The 5,421-nt window shown below is 36.9% G+C and overlaps 1 long non-coding RNA gene across 1 annotated transcript in view; it reads right to left on the bottom strand.

Annotated features, from left to right (window-relative positions):
• Positions 1–2,874: 2,874 nt before the first annotated feature.
• Positions 2,875–5,421, bottom strand: part of LOC106942658 (uncharacterized) — an 8,552-nt gene continuing 6,005 nt past the window's right edge. The window contains exons 2-3 of the long non-coding RNA XR_001423681.1: positions 3,170–3,227; positions 2,875–3,072 (exon numbers count right to left, since the gene is read on the bottom strand). This is a non-coding gene — a long non-coding RNA (uncharacterized LOC106942658). The remainder of the gene's footprint in view (positions 3,073–3,169; positions 3,228–5,421) is intronic.

Here is a 5,421-nt window from a genome sequence, read left to right as displayed (position 1 = left end):
ATGTGGTTTAAAAACTCTTTAAACCACATTTTAAGTTACATTTCACTCTAACTTTGCCGACCCCTCCAAAATTGGTCTTAAGAAATTTTCCTGTTTATGGTCCCCCAAAAAATGAGATGGGATCTACGCTCTTGTCACAATTTGTTCCAGCTGCTGCCATCTGGCTGCAGATACAGCAAGAACTAACAGACTGAAGAACAGTTTATACCCAGTAGATAAAGGCATTAAATATCCTGTAGCAGTATTTTTATTAATTTCATTATAATCTATGTAAACCATTGCATGGTTTTATAATGACAATAAAGACTGTTATTATTTATTATTTGTTATCATTTTATTTTCTACATATTTCGAATAAGAACTAGAGTTGAGAGACCAGTCCTGGTTAATATTTCCCAGACTTTCACTTTTGAGCCTTAATTTCAAATGGGATGTTTGCAACAAGAACAAAAAAAAATGTAAAAAAAACAAAAAAAAAACACACCTTTCCCAGTGAAACAGTGATGGCAGTGTTACTTTCCATCACGTGAAGCTAGAATTTTTTTTATTTTTATGAGTGAAAGCTGAATTAAATAAGAAAAAGTTCAACATAACATTTTTCACCCAAAAGCTTTATATATTCAGAACAAATTTCATTATAAATGTGAAATGGATTAGCTGGCATGTCTAGTCTCAAAGCTCGTTTAACGTAAAAGACAGAAAGGGGTCGATGTCATGTTTGAAAATGTTTTATCCTGGTTTTGGTTGAAGGTGGCCACTTGAGGGATAATTCAAATGTTAACTGTGTGATTATTGGAGTGACATGTTCTCCTTTCAGAGCCAGGGTGATTCAAACAAGCTGAGCACTGAAAAAATTGAAGCTAATATTGGACAACCTGGAAATAGCAAGAATGGTTAGATTTACAACTATGCCAAAAGGGCAGTCATATAAAAATGAGCAGAAAAAGTAATATAAATGCTCTCTTTAACAATGGTGTGTTATATTTTAATAAAATGTCTCACCAAATCCTTGCCCACTTAAAGCTTGTCAACAATGGACGGAAACCTGCCAGTGCTAAGCTGCACAGAGACATATTGGGAAACGCTACACAACATAACATTTGAAAGGCAACGAACAGGAGAAAAGGGCGCTGAGAAAGAGACAAAAGGCAAGTTTCCTTTCCTTCAGAGCAGACTTCCCTAAAGCCACCATTTCTTTGTCTTTTCTGCTTGACTTTACACGGTGAAAAGTTGACAGGATGACAAGTAATGGATGGAAATCTGCATGTAAAGAAAGTCTGATACACATTAAAATATGCAAATGCATTAAATACTGGAGGATTTCTCAGATGGTTACCACTGTTGCCTCACAGCTAGGTGGTTATGAAATGTTTCATTCTTGGCCATTCTTATTTGTCAAAATAGAAAATAAAAATCTAATCATTTTTTTAAAAAATGTTTTTCTTTCTCGAGTTGAGTTTTTATTTGTTGGTTTCACTTTCTGCTCCCAGGATTCCTTACCATCTGTCTTGACATAATCACCACTCCCTCAGTTTATAGTCTTGCAGATTTTCAAGAAGATATTTAACATTAAGCACTCAAATGTGGCTCTGTGTGAGTCTTGTCAAAGATTCTGTTACAGTTCCTCTTGTCTCATGCTTTATTATAACTAAATTAAAGTAAATGGTGTCAAAATTAAATTTAAAAAAATTATATTATCCAATTGTTTCTGGAGCTTGCAGTGCATCTGCATGTATTCAGATTCTTTACCAACCTACATCTCTCTTTGGATTTTAACGAGAATTAAACAAGCCACACATTTTTCAAATATTCAAACATCAGATTATTATTTTTCCAAACTTAGTAACTTTGTCCAAAGCCTTAGTCTCAGAGGAACATCTCATAAAATCATGCAAAACAAATGCCTTTAGGAAAGTAAAAGAAAAGGTATGAAACACAAATGACCTTGGCAGATGGCATTTTCTACATCTTAAATCTTATCTTCAACATATATAGCTTTCTTACTACATGTAACTATCTTTCGCTTTATTTCATCCAAACAATATTTTACATTTTACTCCCTCAAAATAAAAGAGACACTTCAGAACTTTGGAAGTGAAGTTTTGTTAGAAAGACTGAAAGCAACAATATTAAATAAAGACACCAAGTAGGTAACTCTCTTGGTGTCTTTATTTGGTACCAAACCAGATTAGTTGACTCATGGGGCAGAAGCTCATGATTTATGTGAAAGATTCCAATCCTGAGCTATTATTGCCGTCTGAAGAAATAAAATAATCCCGACCAAAAACAACCAATCAGAACCAGGACGAGGGACTTAGCGCTATCAATCAACATCATGTCCTCACTGCTAAATGTGCGAATACTGGAGAAATAATTTATTGTTACAAGAAAACAGTTTAGCCGCCATCCTTGGTGGCTATGCTAACTAGCCTAGCATTCACAACAAGATCTGCTGATAGTGAAAAGCTGTAACGGTATCAGATAGTGGAGGACAGGGGGGTGAGCAGTATCACACATGATTGTTATTGACACCACTAAGACCCACCTCCTGGTTCTGATTGGTTATTTCCAGTTAGCATTGGGAGCACTGGGAAAAGGCAGAGGAGCTAAACTTTTTCACGTATTGCCTCTCATAGTATACTGTCACGACATGGTAACAGTTTCAACAAATATGTAAAACAAAATTTGGAAAAGTAACATACTGAAGCTTGAAAGCACAAATATAAATGTAGATATTAAAACCATCATTTATTTCATGAAATTAATATATTTATTTTATTTTTCTCTGCCATTAAACACATTTTTCTGTCTGATATGGCCCACAGATTTGCTTTACACAAAAAAATGCTGTATATAATGCTATAAAGGACAAGTGGCCAAATGATGACCTTCCTCACCTTCATCTGTGCGAAGTGGCTCGTGAATCATTTTCAGATAGCATTCATACTGAGCCCTCAAGATCTGAGGTCTGGAATTTCCATACAGGGAAGCTAAATCAACATAGCTGAAATCTGCCTCGTCTGCTGGCTTTTCAGCTGTATCCAGTGAGCCCACATCCTGAGGGACCGAGACCTGGGTGTAGCGCAACCAAAAACATTATCTTTACCAATAAATACAGCTGTTAAGCCCCATGTTCTGACATAAAAGCATTACAGTGAGCTGCACTCACCTCTGTACCCAGCGCCAAGGCAGCCACGAGTGAGAGAGCGAGGCTCATCCACATGTCTCTAAAGGAGGGAGAAACCAAACAACACTTCACGTTAAGAACCAAGTCGGCAACTTGAGCAATAATTGTTTCGACTACAAGATAAACTTGATTTTCTTTTCTAATAAAGGAAAAATTAATATAATTTGAGTGGACTTATTAACTGTAAAGTAATCTCTGGACATATTGTGCTGCTTTTAGTTTAAAGATAACATTGCACTTTTATTTACATTACATGCATTTTCTCATCTATGAGGACAGGAAGTTCATGCTCTTGCAGTCATTCATCTCTGCTGTCCCCTCAGGGTCACAAAAACAGATGTGTGTTTATTATTATTACTGGGCAAAAGGGCAGCAAATTTCCTTAAACGGTTTCAGCATTAATGAACTAATGAACTCCCCCCTCTGCCTCTCCGGCAGAGTCTATACATCTACGTGCAACTTGACATGCTCAGTCAGAGTAAACAGGATTTCCCAGCCACTGTGAATTTAGATTTAGGAGTGAATAAGAATAATTTTACATCAGTTATGACAACATGAAAATCAGAGCTGTTCTCACTCAACTCCTTCAGACTAGCCAGCAGCAATTAATAAACAGCTGGTGGAATTGCTGAGCTCATTATAGAAGATGCTGCTCAGAGCCGCGCTGGGAAAAAGGATGTTAAAGGGTTAATAGAGGAGCCATGTTGGGATGACTTCCTCGAGGTGGAGATTCAGAAAGAACAGGAGATTTGAAAGAGAAAGAAGCCCAATTTCAAGGCGTTAAATTGCAAAGTCAAATTTTGTTTAAGTCATGTTTGAAATTTAAAGTATTTTTTAACCACTGAAGTTAACATGGTTAGTTGACTGTGCTATAAAATGGCACTGTGTGGTTGGAAAACAATACTGTCCGCTTTAATAAATCTTTGTTGTGGTTTGGGTAAAATGTATCAATATATATCCAACTTTGAGAGATTTTTTTAATCTTCCAATTAATAAGACATTTAAGTTAAAAGGAAGAATGTTTAAACTATATGAACAGTAAAACAGAAGGTTAAAACTAAATGAAGTGAGGCAGTGTTCACAGTATGTGTTGGTACAGGGGCCGATCAGAAGCCACTGAACAGCAGTAACGGCTGCCAAGCCATTTAACACAAAACTCAATGTTTTTGGCAGGAGGCATTGCATTAAGAATTGTACAATAATATGTTTTCCCCCTGAACTGAATTCAACTCTCCTTCACTATGACTGTGACACGCACAGTATTACAAACATTATGATTTACAAGTCCATTCATCAAGAAGCAAACAATGAGCGCCCTTCAATGTTATGCACACAGAGACATGTACCGATTGTTGAGGTTTGACATCACAAACCAAAGCACCAATGCTGTCACATGATTGTTTCAATTTGGCAGCTGCCACTCTGAGCGAATGTCACCAATAAATGCTGCGTGCAATCAATCTGTAAACCAAGCAGAGTTATTTGCCCAGAACCTGAGGCAACACAGCAACTGCAGACCAACACACTACCAGCATTGTGATAAACTGTTACTATGATGTTCTATTTGTAAATAAATGTGTTGGGCAAGTACAGGGGTGCAATATAGGGGTGAAAAGTGATGACAATTCTAAGGGCCCTAACCGACAGGGGGCCCTCCACAATTTATTTTTTTATTTTTTTGTTCAAAGAAATAAAAAAAAAATGGGGCCCTGTCAATTTGTTTTTGAAGATTGTTTTTAACAGTAAAAATTGTATATTTCCCACTCCCAGACCAAAAAAACCCCACACATCTATATTTGCCCTGAACCCCCCTGGATCTGCATGAAATGGTTCGTTCCTGCTTGGAGCTCTTGATGGTGATGCTGTTAGGAGCAGTCAGTGGAAGACAAAAACGGCTGTGGCAGTTACTATGCTACTAAGAAAAATTATAGCATCAGGTTTTCAAAAAATAGAGACAGAGAGAGAAAAAGACAAGAGTGTCAATTTGTAACTCAGTTTTTCTCCAAGAGAGGTGACTAGACTCTGTGAGATTGTCAACCATTTAGCATAGATAGCTTAGCTACAGACTACTGTTTACCTCCTTTTCACTAGCATTTAATGAATTAAGGAAAGAAATTACCAAGATATTCATATATTTAACTTGTCCCGGCACCTTTCACCACACTTAAGAGATGAGTCAGTCAGCAGCAACTCTGACCCACGTCCTTCCTGACCTGCCCTCTCCTAATATATAT

This window comes from Poecilia latipinna, unplaced genomic scaffold (genome assembly GCF_001443285.1).
Source record: "Poecilia latipinna isolate Pla-1442-1.1 unplaced genomic scaffold, P_latipinna-1.0 Scaffold4455, whole genome shotgun sequence".
Taxonomy (NCBI): domain Eukaryota; kingdom Metazoa; phylum Chordata; class Actinopteri; order Cyprinodontiformes; family Poeciliidae; genus Poecilia; species Poecilia latipinna.
The sequence above is the reverse complement of the archived record's forward strand: the minus strand, read 5'-3'. Positions and strand labels throughout refer to the sequence as shown.